Source organism: Impatiens glandulifera, chromosome 1, assembly GCF_907164915.1.
Source record: "Impatiens glandulifera chromosome 1, dImpGla2.1, whole genome shotgun sequence".
Lineage (NCBI taxonomy): Eukaryota > Viridiplantae > Streptophyta > Magnoliopsida > Ericales > Balsaminaceae > Impatiens > Impatiens glandulifera.
The window spans coordinates 21,791,095-21,808,509 of NC_061862.1; the positions used below are offsets into that span (position 1 = coordinate 21,791,095).

At 35.0% G+C, this 17,415-nt stretch overlaps 1 pseudogene; it reads right to left on the bottom strand.

The window, feature by feature from the left end:
- Window positions 1-15,763: 15,763 nt before the first annotated feature.
- LOC124920707 lies at window positions 15,764-16,978 on the bottom strand (annotated as a pseudogene).
- Between the last annotated feature and the right edge of the window lie 437 nt (window positions 16,979-17,415).

Here is a 17,415-nt window from a genome sequence, read left to right on the forward strand (position 1 = left end):
ATATTATTTAACTTTACAAAATTAGTTATATCTTTTAATGAGTAGACTAATTTATTTAATAATTAATTTAAAAAATTAGTTTATATTAAAAGATTAATGAATACACTAATTCATTACTAATTAATTAAAATAATTAGTTCATATTAAAATATTATATTTATTAGGTCATATTTATATATAACACATTTATTAAAAATGATCATGATTAATTTTTAAATTTTTTATTACTTTTCTAGGTCCTTATCATTTTGTTTAAACCTTTATAATTTTGTATATATGTTTCAATTTATATCATGCAAATTAAAAAATCATTATTTGTATATTATTTATATTATTAAAATCATGTATATTATGAAGTTAAAATTGATATTTTATTTTTATAAAATTATATATATATATATATATTAATTTTTCTGTATTTATATATTAAATTAGATCAATATATTTATTACAATAATAATTAGTTTTTTATTACTTTTAATAAATTAATAAATTTTACTATATTTAATTTTTTTAATTTAATATTAAAATTTAGAGATATAATTTTATTTTATCCATGTATAACTATAAATTTTATAAAATAATATATAATATCAAAATTGATATATAGTTATAAATTTTATATACATTTACAAATCTAACAATAAATTTCTAACTTCATCAGGACTTTTAATTATTTTTATAAATCATGATAAAAGAATTATAAATACATTATCGAGTTGTTATTTAAAATTTTGTAAATCTAGTTAACTTTAAATTATTAAATTCATAATCTTATTTTTATAAAATATAAAATATTAATATTTGTACAATTTAACAATTTAAGAATGATCATGTATTATATTTAAGTATGAACATATTATATTTATTAGATTTAGATAAACTCTTTATATGACTGTATCAAATATTAAATTGAGTTAGTTTGATATATTTTTATAGAAAAGGTTTATAAATAATACTAAAAAAATATTTTTTTTTTAAATAAAATTTCATACTAAATAAATATGTCAATAATAAAATAATAGTTTAATAAATAACTAATTAATTTATAAAATAAGTTCATACAAAAATCTACATTTACTTAGTTAGTTGATTGAGGATAAAATTTATTTTTAACTTACTTTTATAAAATTATTTATATTTTATACTTTAAAAGTGATTTATTTCCAATGTAAAAAAATAAATTGCCACCTTAATATATAAGTTTTATTATATTATTATTTTATATTCATTTATTAGATATATAATTATCAATAATATAAAAAAAAATTATCATAATTTTCTCTCATAATTAAATACAAAAATAGTTTTTTAACTCATAATAATTAAAAGACTAATACATCACTAATTAATTTATAAAATAAGAATTTAATTAATAATAAAAGTATTATTTATAAGTTAATATTTATATATAATAGATATCCTAAAAACTAGGAGATTTGTTACATTAATAACAACTATACAAATATTTTTTTATTTTTATTAAAAATTATATTATTATAATAGTAAATAATTTATTCACTTAATTATATATATATAATATTAATAATAATATTCATATATTTTTTAATTGAAAATAATCTCTTTATCATTTGTATGTAAACAGTTATAATACATAAATTTGTACACTATTACATTTTCAATTTATATTCCAATTAAATTATAAAATAGTTAAAATTTATTTTCAAACTTACTTTTATATATAACTTATTATTATATAATATATAAAATATATTTTATTTAGTTTTAATATTATTATTATATATAATCATTTTTAATATATATTTTAAATAATTTAATATTTTAATTAGAAATTTTTTATTTATTTTATAACGATAATTTTATTAATTATTATTTTCTATATTTACTTATATTATAAAGAACCTTTTTTTTTTCTTTTATATGTAAAATTTATTTTAAGTTTATTTTATTAAAATTATTAATAATAACTGTACATAATTTATAATAATAAATAATATTATTTATAATATAAATAAATATAGAATTATAGTAATAATTTTGTGACCCAAAAATTAAAATAAATATAATAGTGGTACATTTTATCAAAAAACCTATTAAATATAAAAAAAATATATATATAACTAGATCATTGATTTAAAAACATGAAAAAATATCTATGGTAGTAAGTATTGATGTATTTTTAGTGATTTTAAAGTCTCATTTAATAATATTTGTGATATATTATGTATAATGTTTCTATAATGAAAATTTTTGATAAATATTTTAAAATGAGAAAATATTATAAAGATAAATATAATAATAAGAATAAATAAATAAATAAATTTATGAGTATTAAAATGTAATCTCAAAAATGAATTTTAGGTTATGGTTGGATTTATAATAATAAAAAATTAAAATATTAGAGATGGAAAACGACTACAATATAAACAATATAGTCAGGGTTAGTGATATAAAAGAGCTACAATAAATACAATAAAGATCTCCAAAGATAGAAAATGGGCCTACTAATATTAAGGATAAAAAAAATTATATAAAAAAATAATAAAATAGTTTACAAATTAGAGATAAAATAGTTTACAAATTATATAAAAAATATTTATTAATATATTATTATATTATATATAATATGGAGAGGAAAAAAATTAAAAAATTATTATATTATATATAATATAAAGAGAGAAATAAATAAAATATTATTTTATAATATGAAGAGAGAAAAAATGTACATTATTATATATAATAATAATAATATAGAGAGAAAAAATTAACATATTATAAGAAAATAAATATGATATTATACGGTAAAATAGATAATAAGATATAATATATAATTAATAATATTATATATACTAAAAATTAAAAATTTGGGACCACCAATAGTAGTCGGGATCGATCATCACTGACCTATATACCTTATATTTAATATAATTTGTACCAAATATCAAAATACTTTTAATTGCAGTTTTATAATAGTTAAAATAATGTGTGTTTTATATAAATATTTAACAGTAAATAATTTATATATATTATTAAGCACAAATAATATGTTTATATATATATATATATATATATTATAAATATATTTTATTTGGAAAGTTATTTGAAAGTATAATTTTAGAATAATTATTAGTAAATAAATTATATATATACATAAGATTATTCCTACCTCAAGTATTTTCAAATTTTAAGATTTTAGTATATTTATTTAATTCATATTTATATATAATACATATTCCAAGAAAATAAAACTTAACATTACAATTATACCAAAAAAAAATTAAACAACTCTATAAAAAATTATTTATTAAAGATTTAACTCAATTATATTAGTTTTATATTTATATAATTATTAAAATAATTTAATCACGTTAATAAATAATTTATATACATTTTTAATAATATAACATATTTATAAATAATATTAGTAATATATATTTATAATAACTTAATAAAAATATCCATATATATATATATATATATATATATATATATATATATATATATATATATATAATATTGATAATAATATTTATTATATATTATTTGATTGATGATAAATACTTTATTATTTAACTTTTATAATTTTATCTACACAAATCTTTACATACTTATATCATAATTAATTTTTTTAATAATAAAAATAATATAAATTAAGATTTATTAATAAGATTTTTTATGTTTGATAATTTTAATAAGACGTTTAACTATGGTTTTATATACCAGGTAAAACTTTTAATTACGGTATATAACGCAATTATAGGTAAGACTTTTAACTGTGGTTTTATATATCGCAGTTAAATGTAAGACTTTTAATTGCGGTTAATGTAAGACTTTTAACTACAGTTTTATATACCGTAGTTAAATATAAGACTTTTAACTGTAGTTTTATATACTGTAGTTAAATGTAAGATTTTTAACTGCGGTTTTATATACCGTAGTTAAAGTTAGGACTTTTAACTGCGATTTTTATATACCGTAGTTAAAAATAAGACTATTAACCGCGGTTTTATATACCGTAGTTAAAAGTAAGATATTAACTATGGTTTTTTTATACCATAGTTACATGTAAGGTATTAACTACAGTTTTATATACCGCTGTTAAATTTCGTCACTAATAACATATTTTTTACTAGTGTTGGAAGAGGATGTTTTTATGCACATTCTAGAAGGATTAACGAGAGAATTAAATAAATAAAATTTGGTATGTCATCTAAACAAAAGCTTTTATGGATTAAAACAATCTTCAAGACAGTGGAATAAAGAGTTTTCAAAACAATTAATTCATTTTAGTTTTGTTCAATCAATTAATGATAATTGTTTGTTCATTTTTAAAACTAAAAAAACATTTACTGCCATGTTAGTTTATGTAGATGATATACTTATTTCTGGAAATTCTATAGAAATTATAAATGATGTTAAAAATTATCTTGATAAAAAATTTACAATCAAAGACTTGGGCGAAGCCAAATATTTTCTAGGGTTGAAATTGCATCGTACTAAAGTTGGTTTATTTATAAATTAGCGCAAGTATATTCTTGACATATTGGCTGACACAGGATGTAAACCAGTTGATATCCCAATGAAAAAAGGGATCAAACTCAATAAATTAAATAGTCCAGAATTGGCTGAACCAGAGATGTTCAGAAGGCTTGTTGGACGTCTAATTTACTTGAGTTTTACAAGACTAGATATCGATTTTAGTGTCCAGCAACTAAGTCAATATATGCAGAAACCGCTGGAAGTCCATTGGGAGGCTTCCTTACAGGTTGTCAAGTACCTTAAAGGCATGCCTTCACTTGGACTGTTTTACTCTTGTAATACTAATAATGTACTTGAGGCTTTTTCAGATGCCGATTGGGCAACTTGTACAGACATTCGGAGGTCCCTTACAGGTTATTGTGTTAAACTTGGAGGAGCCATGATGTCTTGGAAAACAAAAAAGCAAAACACAGTCTCACGATCTACTGCAGAAGCGGAATACCGAAGCATGGCCACCACTGTATGTGAGCTGAAATGGATCACTTTTTTGCTGAAAGACTTCAATGCTACAGTCCATCTCCCAATTCCCCTACGCTGCGACAATCAAGTTGCAATACATATTACTGAAAATCTAGTCTTCCACGAATGAACAAAATATCTCGACATAGATTGTCATATTGTGAGGGACAGTTTCAAACAAGGTTTTATTCAGCCATTACATGTATATTCAAAAATTCAGCAAGCTCACATTTTTACAAAGCCCTTAGAAGTTCGACATTTTGTTAATCTTAGAGACAAGATGAACTTGTTGTCGAAATCGAATAATAGCACATGTTTAGCAATTTAGAAATAAACAAGCTACAATAAGGCCTAACGATTCTTTTTCCCTTTTGTGTAATCAAATAGGCAGCCAAAACAATTGAGCATCAAACAATCAAAGAAATAGAGAGCAGGACACCAAGATTTTACGTGGAAAACTCAAATTAGGTAAACACCACGGGACACTTCGGCCACTTAAATCATCCACTATATCAAATGGGTATACAATGTAGTTCAATACAAGCCTAGAGGTAATCTAACAAAAGTTATCAATTGACCTCATCTTAACTTGTCATTCACATACATTATCATCATCACTAAAGATGGCTAACCAAATGGAGAAGAGATAAAGGAAATCAGAAGAAGAACCTGCTGCTTCAATGGAGGAATTGTTGCTTCAATGGAGGAAGAACTGATGGAAGAGGGAGAGAGAAAAAAACAACCCAAAACTGCTGTGTTTTTTTTTCCTTAATTAAATATGCCCTAATGGGCTTATTAATTTGTTAGGCCCAACTGCCAAATGAGATAACCCAACAAATCTCCCCCGTCAGCGCAACTTCGCGGGCTCCAATAAACCCGCTCTCTCCCGACAATATTCAAACTTTTCCTTAGGTAAGGATTTCGTAAACATATCAGCAACATTCTCACTTGTATGAATCTTCTCCAAGTTCAGCTCTTTTTCCTCAAGCACATCACGTATCCAATGATATCTCACGTCGATGTGTTTGGATCTCGAATGAAAAACTGAATTTTTTGAGAGATGAATGGCACTTTGACTGTCGCAAAACAAAGTAAACTTCTCTTGCTTTTGGCCCAACTCTTGTAGGAACTTCTTCATCCATAATACCTCTTTACATGCCTCGGTAGCTGCAATATACTCAGCTTCTGTAGTAGACAAAGCAACACACTTTTGTAACCTTGACTGCCACGAAACAGCACCGCCTGCAAATGTAACCAAAAAGCCTGATACAGATTTTCTTGAATCAACATCACCCGCCATATCAGAATCTGTAAAACCTTCCAAAATAGGAGTATCACTTCCGAAGCATAAACGTGCTTTCGAAGAGCCTCGAAGATATCTGAGAATCCACTTAACAGCCAACCAATGTTCTTCTCCAGGGTTGGAGAGATACCGACTAACAACACCAACTGCGTGTGCTATGTCCGGTCTTGTACATATCATGGCATACATAAGACTACCAACTGCAGAGGCATAAGGTACATTCTTTATTTCATCTTTCTCTTTCTCACTTGTAGGACATTGTTTAGAACTCAACTTGAAATGACCTGCAAGTGGAACTGAAACCGGTTTTGCAATTTTCATTGCAAACCTCTCAAGTACCTTCTCAATGTACTTCTCATGTGATAGCCAAAGTGTTATGTTCTTTCTGTCTCTTGTGATTTTCATGCCTAGGATCTGCTTCACTGAACCCAAATCTTTCATTGCAAAAGACTTGTTCAAATCCCTTTTGAGCTTCTCAATTTTCGCAATATCTTGCCCAACAATCAGCATATCATCAACATAGAGTAGAAGAATAACATAATCATCAACACCGTATCTCTTGATGAAAACACAATGATCAGAAGTAGTCTTACTGTACCCATTTGCTTCCATGAAGGAGTCAAATTTCCTGTACCATTGTCTAGGCGCTTGCTTGAGCCCATACAAGCTTTTTCTCAACCTACAGACAAGATCTTCTTTACCTTTAACTTTGAAACATTTGGGTTGTTCCATATAGATCTCTTCCTCCAAGTCACCATGGAGAAATGCAGTCTTCACATCCAGTTGTTCAATTTCCAAATCTTGACTAGCAGCCAATGCTAATACAACTCTGATGGATGACCTCTTCACAACCGGTGAGAATATATCTTCAAAATCAATCCCCTTTTTCTGTCCAAAGCCCTTCACAACCAGTCTTGCTTTGTATCGAGGTTGTGAGATATTCTCTTGGTGCTTCAACTTGAATACCCACTTGTTCTTCAAAGTCTTCTTTCCTTTCGGAAGTTTCACCAAGTCATAAGTCTCGTTCTCTTGCAAGGAATTTATCTCTTCTTGTATTGCCACCGACCACTTGTTCTTGTTTTCATGAGACAATACTTCTTGATAGGTTTCTAGTTCTCCCCCGTCAGTCAACATCACATACTCATTAGGAGAATACCTACTAGAAGGTTGTCGTTGCCTACTAGATCTTCTAATATGATGATCATCGGATGGCTCTAGAGAACTATCATCATCTTGTTCAGCTTCCTCTGTTGGCTCAGCATCAAGTAGAGGAGTCTCATCAACCTCAACTTGGGCATTTTCCACATCATTGGGCTGTGATTGTGGTGTATCAATCCTACCATTGTCAAGCAATTCATTCTTCGTAGACTTCGGTTTTTCTTTTTTCTCAAAGTCTTCAATGGTCTGATCTTCAAAGAATACCACATCTCTGCTTCTAATGAGTTTCTTGTTAACCGGATCCCAACATCGGTACCCAAATTCTCCGTGACCATACCCAATAAAGATACATTGTCTCGTCTTGCTATCAAGTTTAGCTCTTTCATCTTGAGGAACATGAACAAACACTTTACAACCAAAAACTCTCAAGTGATCATAAGAGACGTCTTTACCTCTCCAAACTCTTTCTGGAACGTCGCCATCTAAAGGAGTTGAGGGTGAAAGGTTTATCAGATCAACCGCTGTCTTCATTGCCTCTCCCCAAAAGGATTTTGGCAACTTATCATGAGACAACATACACAAAATTCTCTCATTGATAGACATGTTTATCCTCTCTGTAACTCCATTTTGTTGAGGTTTTTTTGGCACAGTCTTCAAAAGCTTGATCCCATGACTTTTACAGTATTCCACAAATGGTCCTCTGTATTCGCCACCATTGTCCGAACGAACACATTTCAACTTCTTCCCAGTTTCTCTCTCCACTTCAACATGAAACAACTTGAAGTAATTCAATGCTTGATCCTTAGTCTTCAAGCAATATGCCCACACCTTCCTTGAGAAATCATCGATAAAAGTGATGTAATAATGAGCACCACCTAAAGTCAAGGAATCCATAGAACATATGTCTGTGTGAACTATATCTAGGATATTGGGCTTCCTAGATGGAGAGAAACTTTTAAAGGAAACTCTATGTTGCTTACTGTCACAAAGGCAATTATGCAGCGGAATTTTTACTAAGTTTTTCGCCCTTGTGCGGCCTGTTTTGCGCACCAAAACAGTCAGCCAAACTCCGAGGTTCACTTCTCTCAAAGAAATAAACAAATAACTCAACAAATCTGCCCAGACCCACAATAATAAATTAAACATTCAGCAAAGATAAACACACACCAGATTACGGGCTAATGCCCAACTTTGTATTATATTCACTCACAAATATCAATTACAAAGAGGCTATAAATTATCAAGGCTGCACACAAAATGACTCTCACTGGTGGGGGGATATTTCTCTATCCGAAAATCTACCTAGATCCTAACACCCAACAACCCGTCTTGTGCAGCTCATGACATATTTATAGCCTTAAGAATAACAATAAGAAACTTGGAGACGGAGAAAGCTCTTGGCTAGGTCTTGGCTGAAAAAGTCATCCAAGACTTGGCCTTCCGAAATTATAGGGACTTTGACCGGGCCTTCCCGAAATACTCGGTCTCGGCCCGGACTTTGACCGGGCCTTCCCGAAATACTCGGTCTCGGCCAAGACTTCTTCCATCTTTGACTTAACGCTGCGCCTTTCTTCGGTCGCCCAGAGGATCGGGACATTATCGGTCCACCACTGGCCCAAGGCCCAATCTCTGGTCGAGGCCTGACCCTTGCACAATGATCTGGCCCATGCTGAAACGCTTCGGTCCACGGTCATCGGTCCTCCTCGGTCGGATGCTTCCTTCTCCACACTTTTCCCACCTTCTGCGCGCACACTCAATGCGCCGGCTGTTGTTACTCTTTCGGCCCTAGGTCGCACGCACGCGACCCCACTTTGGCCTCCACTCGGTCCTGGCCTTCCGCAATCCGGCCACGACAAACGCATGCTAACATCAATCTCTCGGTCCTGGTACTCAACCCTTCGGTCCGGCAAACGCATGCTAACATCATTCTCTCGGTCCTGGTTCTCAACCCTTCGGTCCGACAAACGCATGCTAACATCATTCTCTCGGTCCTGGTACTCAACCCTTCGGTCCGACATCAACATTGATTACATAGCATTCTGGCGCCAGTGCCGCACGCCCGCGACACTCTTCTCGGCACCCCTCGGTCCTGGCCAACACACAGCCAAGACAACTCGGCTGAAACCCTGCACCCAAGTCGCCCGCACACGACTTCATCTCGGCACGCTTCTTCTCGGTCCTGTCGCTTCACACAAGTGCCAGAACACCAGCTTTAGTTCCATAGTCTTCCTCATCTCCGGTACCCTGCCGCACCCCCGCGACTCTTTTTGGGTACCTCTCGGTCCTGGCCATCTGCAATCAAGCCCGGACCGAGGCCAGCATGTTACGCTTGTAACACACCACCCCCACTAGAAGAGCACAACGTTCTCGTTGTGGGTTGCCCCAAACACGCTTCACCCAAACACATAGAATATTATTTCTCGGTCCCCTAGCCAAACTCACCTTTAGCATCCGCATCAGGACCGTGTGCTCAGCAAATCTATCCGCACCCTGGATAGAGGTCTTCCTGTTCGCCTTCAGGAATATTTCCGCATCCAAGTATATGAAACACCCTTCAATAGTCTTCTCGGCCGAGCGTCCCTTCAGCCATTCCAATGAGACCGTATACTTGTATGATCGGTCCCCTCCTGGGACCGAGGTCTTCCTGATCGCCTTCAGGAATTTCGCCGCACCCAAGTATTTAGAAAAACATTCCTCGGTCTCCCCTGCTGGAAACACCTTTAGCACCCCCATTGAGACCGTATACTTGGCTGATCTACCCACACACGGAGTAGAGATCTTCCCACTTGCCCTTGGGAATTCGAGAACGAAGCCCTTTGAGAGACATCTGCCCATTCTCCCCGGAATATGTGATGGTCGCTGCAGCAGACCCACTTCCATCTTCTTCTCGGTCTTGCCTAGTTTACATACTGAACAAGCCATCAACTTCCCCCGCAGCTGATGTGTGAAGTCCCCCTTGGTTACCTTTTTAGCATCCTTCAAGAGTCTGGACTTCTTAAGCGCCGGGCCTTTAACATAGGCCGATACTTGGCCCTCGCTGGACCTCATCTCCATCAAAGCCGACGCATCCGCCTCTTCTACCCACATTCTGCCTACATCCGGCTGAATGTTTATGAGACATCTCGACTTCTTTCTCCTTGGAGCATCGCAAGTTTCTGCCATAAAGGAGGGAGAACCCGACTCTCCACTTGGAAGCCCTTCAAAATAAGTCTGCACCTCCACCTTTGCTTGGACCAGAAACATATTTCCTAAAATGATTTCACCACCATCTAGGAGGACAGAAACGCACCTGATCTGCCCCAGCCAATATCCCGCATGGAAATCAGCAATCTGCCCGCCTTTACTCGGCGCTGCTTTGGAATTCAAGGCCTTCTCTCGGCCTTTATATTGGGACCAAACATATCCCCGCTTTAGAATCTCTAAGAGGACTTCCCGCAAGCCCATCTTCTTATGATCTGAACAAGGATCTTTGAACAACCAAGCCCTCCAATAGAGGTCTGCATCCCCCATAAGACACATGTTGATTCTAAATCCCCGCTCCTCCATAAGGACCTTCGCTGCTGTGCAATCTGCTCCAGGATCCCACAGAAACTTTTCTCTTTCTTTGCAGCCCTTCACACCGCCAAAGAATGTTGGTTCACGTACCTTGAACCATGTTGAAGAACCTGCTACTGTTTCCAATCTCGAAGCAGCAATTTTCTTCCAAAACTTGATCTCACTATCAAGTTGTTCCCGTTTAGATTCAAGGTCTTCCTCGCATAGAAACATCTTCTTTCCAACAGAATCCAAAACTTCAGCATTAGTATCCCGCCTGGACAACCAATCTGAATTTAGGCAATCTGTTCTGAAAATAGATAAAGAATCTTCTCCACCGGGGGTTGGGGCACCAGCCAAGTCTTCAAGGTGTCGCACCCTTGGTTCTCTCTCTGGAACTCGACTTCTGGTTGGTTTATTTTCGGCCATCTTTTGAAAAATATCCAGCAACTTGGGCTCTGATACCCCCTGTCACAAAGGCAATTATGCAGCGGAATTTTTACTAAGTTTTTCGCCCTTGTGCGGCCTGTTTTGCGCACCAAAACAGTCAGCCAAACTCCGAGGTTCACTTCTCTCAAAGAAATAAACAAATAACTCAACAAATCTGCCCAGACCCACAATAATAAATCAAACATTCAGCAAAGATAAACACACACCAGATTACGGGCTAATGCCCAACTTTGTATTATATTCACTCACAAATATCAATTACAAAGAGGCTATAAATTATCAAGGCTGCACACAAAATGACTCTCACTGGTGGGGGGATATTTCTCTATCCGAAAATCTACCAAGATCCTAACACCCAACAACCCGTCTTGTGCAGCTCATGACATATTTATAGCCTTAAGAATAACAATAAGAAACTTGGAGACGGAGAAAGCTCTTGGCTAGGTCTTGGCTGAAAAAGTCATCCAAGACTTGGCCTTCCGAAATTATAGGGACTTTGACCGGGCCTTCCCGAAATACTCGGTCTCGGCCAAGACTTCTTCCATCTTTGACTTAACGCTGCGCCTTTCTTCGGTCGCCTAGAGGATCGGGACATTATCGGTCCACCACTGGCCCAAGGCCCAATCTCTGGTCGAGGCCTGACCCTTGCACAATGATCTGGCCCATGCTGAAACGCTTCGGTCCACGGTCATCGGTCCTCCTCGGTCGGATGCTTCCTTCTCCACACTTTTCCCACCTTTTGCGCGCACACTCAATGCGCCGGCTGTTGTTACTCTTTCGGCCCTAGGTCGCACGCACGCGACCCCACTTCGGCCTCCACTCGGTCCTGGCCTTCCGCAATCCGGCCACGACAAACGCATGCTAACATCAATCTCTCGGTCCTGGTACTCAACCCTTCGGTCCGGCAAACGCATGCTAACATCATTCTCTCGGTCCTGGTTCTCAACCCTTCGGTCCGACAAACGCATGCTAACATCATTCTCTCGGTCCTGGTACTCAACCCTTCGGTCCGACATCAACATTGATTACATAGCATTCTGGCGCTAGTGCCGCACGCCCGCGGCACTCTTCTCGGCACCCCTCGGTCCTGGCCAACACACAGCCAAGACAACTCGGCTGAAACCCTGCACCCAAGTCGCCCGCACACGACTTCATCTCGACACGCTTCTTCTCGGTCCTGGCGCTTCACACAAGTGCCAGAACACCAACTTTAGTTCCATAGTCTTCCTCATCTCCGGTACCCTGCCGCACCCCCGCGACTCTTTTTGGGTACCTCTCGGTCCTAGCCATCCGCAATCAAGCCCGGACCGAGGCCAGCATGTTACGCTTGTAACACCAACTAAGCAATTTGTGCATGTCTTCAAATCCATGGACTTTAAGCCTTGAAGATCGATTGTCTTGGAGAGAACTCGCATGACATTCTGACTTAAGTGACCAAGTCGCTTATGCCAAAGCTGTGCTGAACAATCATTAACTGCATTTGCTTCTCTCCCGTAAGACTTAGTCTCTGTCACATAAAGAGAACCGACCTTCTTTCCTTTAGCTATCACCAAAGACCCCTTAGTGAGTTTTCATTTTCCTTCACCAAAGTAACTATGATAGCCCTCATCATCAAGAATACCAGTAGAGATTAAATTCATCCGAATATCGGGAACATGTCGAACATTCTTCAAAAGTAGCTTGCACGAAGTGTTAGTATCCAAATAAACATCTCCTTTTCCAATAATCTTACACGTAACATGGTTTCCCAACGTCACTGAACCAAACTGTCCACTAGTGTAAGAAGCAAATATATCACAACGATTGGTGACATGATAAGAAGCACCCGAGTCTACCACCCATTGTGTATCTTGAGAAACAAGGTTGATACTATCATTGTCGTAAACAATATCGATGTCGTTACCACCCACATCTGCAACCTTACTACTTCCATCTTGCTTATTCTCCTTTTGTTCCCGCTTTAAAGATCTGCACTGATACTTCTTGTGTCCTGGCTTGCCACAATGATAACATGTAATCTCTTTTCTCGAGCTGGATATTCCCCGTGACCTATCTGAACTGCCACTACGATTCTTTGGAGTTTTACTTTTACTTCTACCCCTTTTCTCAGTCACGAACACCTGACTTGGAGTCGAGAAGCCATGTTCTTTTCTTCTACCCTCTTCATTCAACACGCTCTCTTTCATCATTTTCAAAGTGAGCTTACCTTGTGGAACGGAATTGGTAATTGAAACCACAAGTGTCTCCCAACTATCAGACAGTGAATTAATCAAACACATAGCATGAAGCTCATCATCAAATTTCATTCCTATCGCAGCCAACTCATTTAGAATCCCATGAAAAACATTTAAATGCTCAGACATAGAAGACCCATCTTGATATTTCAACGAGCAAAGCTTCCTAAATAGAAATGCTTTGTTATGAGTGTTGTTCTTCTCATACAGTTCACTCAAAATAGTCCACACTTTATAAGCATTAACTTCAGTAGCCACATGCTGATACACACTGTTGTCAACCCATTGCCTGATTTTACCAACTGCCTTTCTGTTTAGCTTCTTCCAATCAGCATCTGTCATAGCCTCTGGTTTTCCTTTATCACCTAAAATAGTGTCTTCATAATCATAATTACACAATAAGTCCTCCATCCGTGACTTCCAGATTGTGTAATTGGTAGATGTGAGTTTGATCATCGTGCCATTACTACTCAACAATTCTTCCATTTGAATTATACAAGAATCACCACCAAACGAACTCAACTCTGATACCACTTGTTGTAGAAATCGAATAATAGCACTTGTTTAGCAATTCAGAAATAAATAAGCTACAACAAGGCCTAACAATTCTTTTTCCCTTTTGTGTAATCAAATAGGCAGCCAAAACAATTGAGCATCAAACAATCAAACAATCAAAGAAACAGAGAGCAGGACACCAAGATTTTACGTGGAAAACCCAAATTAGGTAAAACCATGGGACACTTCGGCCACTTAAATCATCCACTATATCAAATGGGTATACAATGTAGTTCAATACAAGCCTAGAGGTAATCTAACAAAAGTTATCAATTGACCTCATCCTAACTTGTCATTCACATACATTATCATCATCACTAAAGATGGCTAACCAAATGGAGAAGAGATAAAGGAAATCAGAAGAAGAACATGCTGCTTCAATGGAGGAATTGCTGCTTCAATGGAGGAAGAACTGCTGGAAGAGGGAGAGAGAAAAAAACAACCCAAAACTGCTGTGTTTTTTTTTCCTTAATTAAATATGCCCTAATGGGCTTTATTAATTTGTTAGGCCCAACTGCCAAATGAGCTGACCCAACAGAACTTAAGGGATGTTCATTTTGAGGAAGGGATGTGAAAATATGTTAATATTTTATATTATATGTTTTTATAAGTTTATATCCTTATTAAAACCTGATAGATATTTCAGGGATTATAACAAATTTATTACATTAATAAAAGGGATTGAATAGAGGTGGTCAAACCTACGGATCGGATACAATCCGGTATTTCGGATCGGATATCCGCTTTTATTTTTTTCAAAAATTGCGATCCGTATCCGATCCGTTATCCGACCATTATCCGATCCGAAAATACCGGATCGGATCGGCCAACCGGATACCCGTTGATCCGATTTTTTTCATATTTTAATTTTTTTCATATGCTAGAAAATTGAAATTGTTCTATTAAGGATTTCAATTATGAATAATGACGATTTGAGAACAAAGGGAAATGGGAAGAAAAACAAATGAAAGAGACATATTTTTGTTTGGGTTTGTAAAGGAAAATGGGAGAAAACATAAGAAAGAGGGAGATTTTGTATTTTTGTTTGGGTTTGTAAAGAGAAGAAAGGAAGAGATAGATTTTTGTTTAATTTGTAATTATTTAATAATATTTTTATTTTGGTTTGTAAAGAGAAACATGAAAGAAAATATAGGAAGAAAAAGATTTTTGGTTGGATTTGTATTTATTTAATTATATTTTTGTTTGTGTTTGTTTATTTAATAAATTTTAAAAATGATCGGATCGGCTTCGGATATCCAAAATCTTTTTTGCCCGATCCGTATCCGATCCAGAAATCCGGTAAAAATATCGGATCGGATCGATATCCGAATCCGATTCATCGGATGCGAATTTTTTCGGATCGAATCGACCGGATCAACAGGTCGGATCTTTCTAATCGGATTTTTTTGGCCACCCTTAGGATTGAAGGCTCCCAAAGCCATTCACGTTTTTCTCAATAGCTTCTTCATTTTTCTCAAACCTAATTCTAAATCAATTCAGAATTCAGAAACTTCGTACATTTGCATAGTTATTTTTTATAATACTTAAAAATTTCATCAAGAGACAGATATACTTCTGATAGAGAGATAGAACTTAGGATATAGGATATAGATAGATAAATAAGTAGGGGCCATAGATAGATAGATAGGGCGGAAATCATTTGATGCGACGGCACAGGGTAACACCATCACCAATGGAGAGCATGCAGATCTCGATCCTTGGATCAGCAGCTAGCGCTTTATTGAGCTCCAAAACGAAGTCCCTACTGTCCATTATGTACTTCTTTAAGGGAGCATCAGGTGGCGCCGCCACGGAGCCGCCCCACAGGGTGTTGTCATAACCGATTACTCCCCCGATCTTAACCAGATCGATCAACCTCTTGTGGTAATTTATGTAATTGTTCTTGTCCGCATCTACGAATATGAAATCCAAGCTTCCATAATTCTTTTCATCTTTCAACATCTCGTCAAGAACTGGCAGAGTCGGTCCCTCTTTGAATTCAATCTTATGCGCCACCCTTGCCTTCTCAATAACTGGAAGACCCAACTCATAGTCCTCTCTGTTTATGTCCATTGCTAGAATCTGTACGTACAATACAATATTTTACCAATGAGAAATGATTAGGTGAGGGAATTTGGTGAGGGAATTTGGTGAGGGAATGACGTGGCATAATCTTATTCACTGAAAAAATCAAATAATTTCTCATTTTTCTCTCTTTCCTCCCACTTTTACATTTTTCAACTGATACCAACTCATTCCCTCACCAAATTTCCTCTCTCTATCACTCCTCTTTACCAATTATTACGTACTGTACATACAAAATCTCAAGAGTACTAACTACTATTTTCTAACAAGCACAGCAGACTTAATTAATAAATATTACCTTTCCATCATGGGGATAGCTAGGGCGGTGGCGAGTAGAGAATATCCGGTGTAGACGCCGATTTCCATGGTGTTTTTGGCATTGATCAGCTTCAAAAGCATGTTCAGAAACTGACACTCGTCGGAAGAGGTGGCCATTATGCTCCTGTTTCAATTTGCAAACGTAACTCCCTAATAAATATAAATTGACAAATTGAAAAGAAAAGAAAAGAACTGACCGTGGATGCTTAATAGTGACCTCCCTGAGTTCTTTCATGGATTCCGGCTCTCTAGGGTAGACACTGGTTTCAAGTATATACTGGTAAAGATCATCGCTTTCAAGAAGGCTCTTGTGCCCGAATTCTCGATTGCTCATCTTGTCCCCGCGCGCTTGTTTGATCGATGTTTGTATTTTTGAAGAGGTAGCTAGCTAGCTAGTGAGGAAAAAAGAAGATGAAGGTGGGGCTATATATATGCATGGGGTGATTTTTGGATTGTGAAAGTAGTTGAAAAGTCCAGTACTCAAATTGGTTGTTGGTGAAGGAATGAAAGAAAACAACAGTCATTTTATTAATATTATATATATGATTCATGTGGTTACACCAATGGTGCGAGGGACCCGTACTTTTTTCATACTGTTGTCAAGTTAATCCATCACAAAAATATAAAAATTTTGCAACTATCAACTGAAAGTCAAGAACATAAGAAAAAATAAACTAATCAAACAAAAAAAATCATATATTTGATAAAAATGAATAATGTGTCACTATGGAAAAAAGAAAAGGTGGGAAGAGAGAATTGAGAAAAATTTTGTTTTTATTTTTTGTCTAATCAAATTGA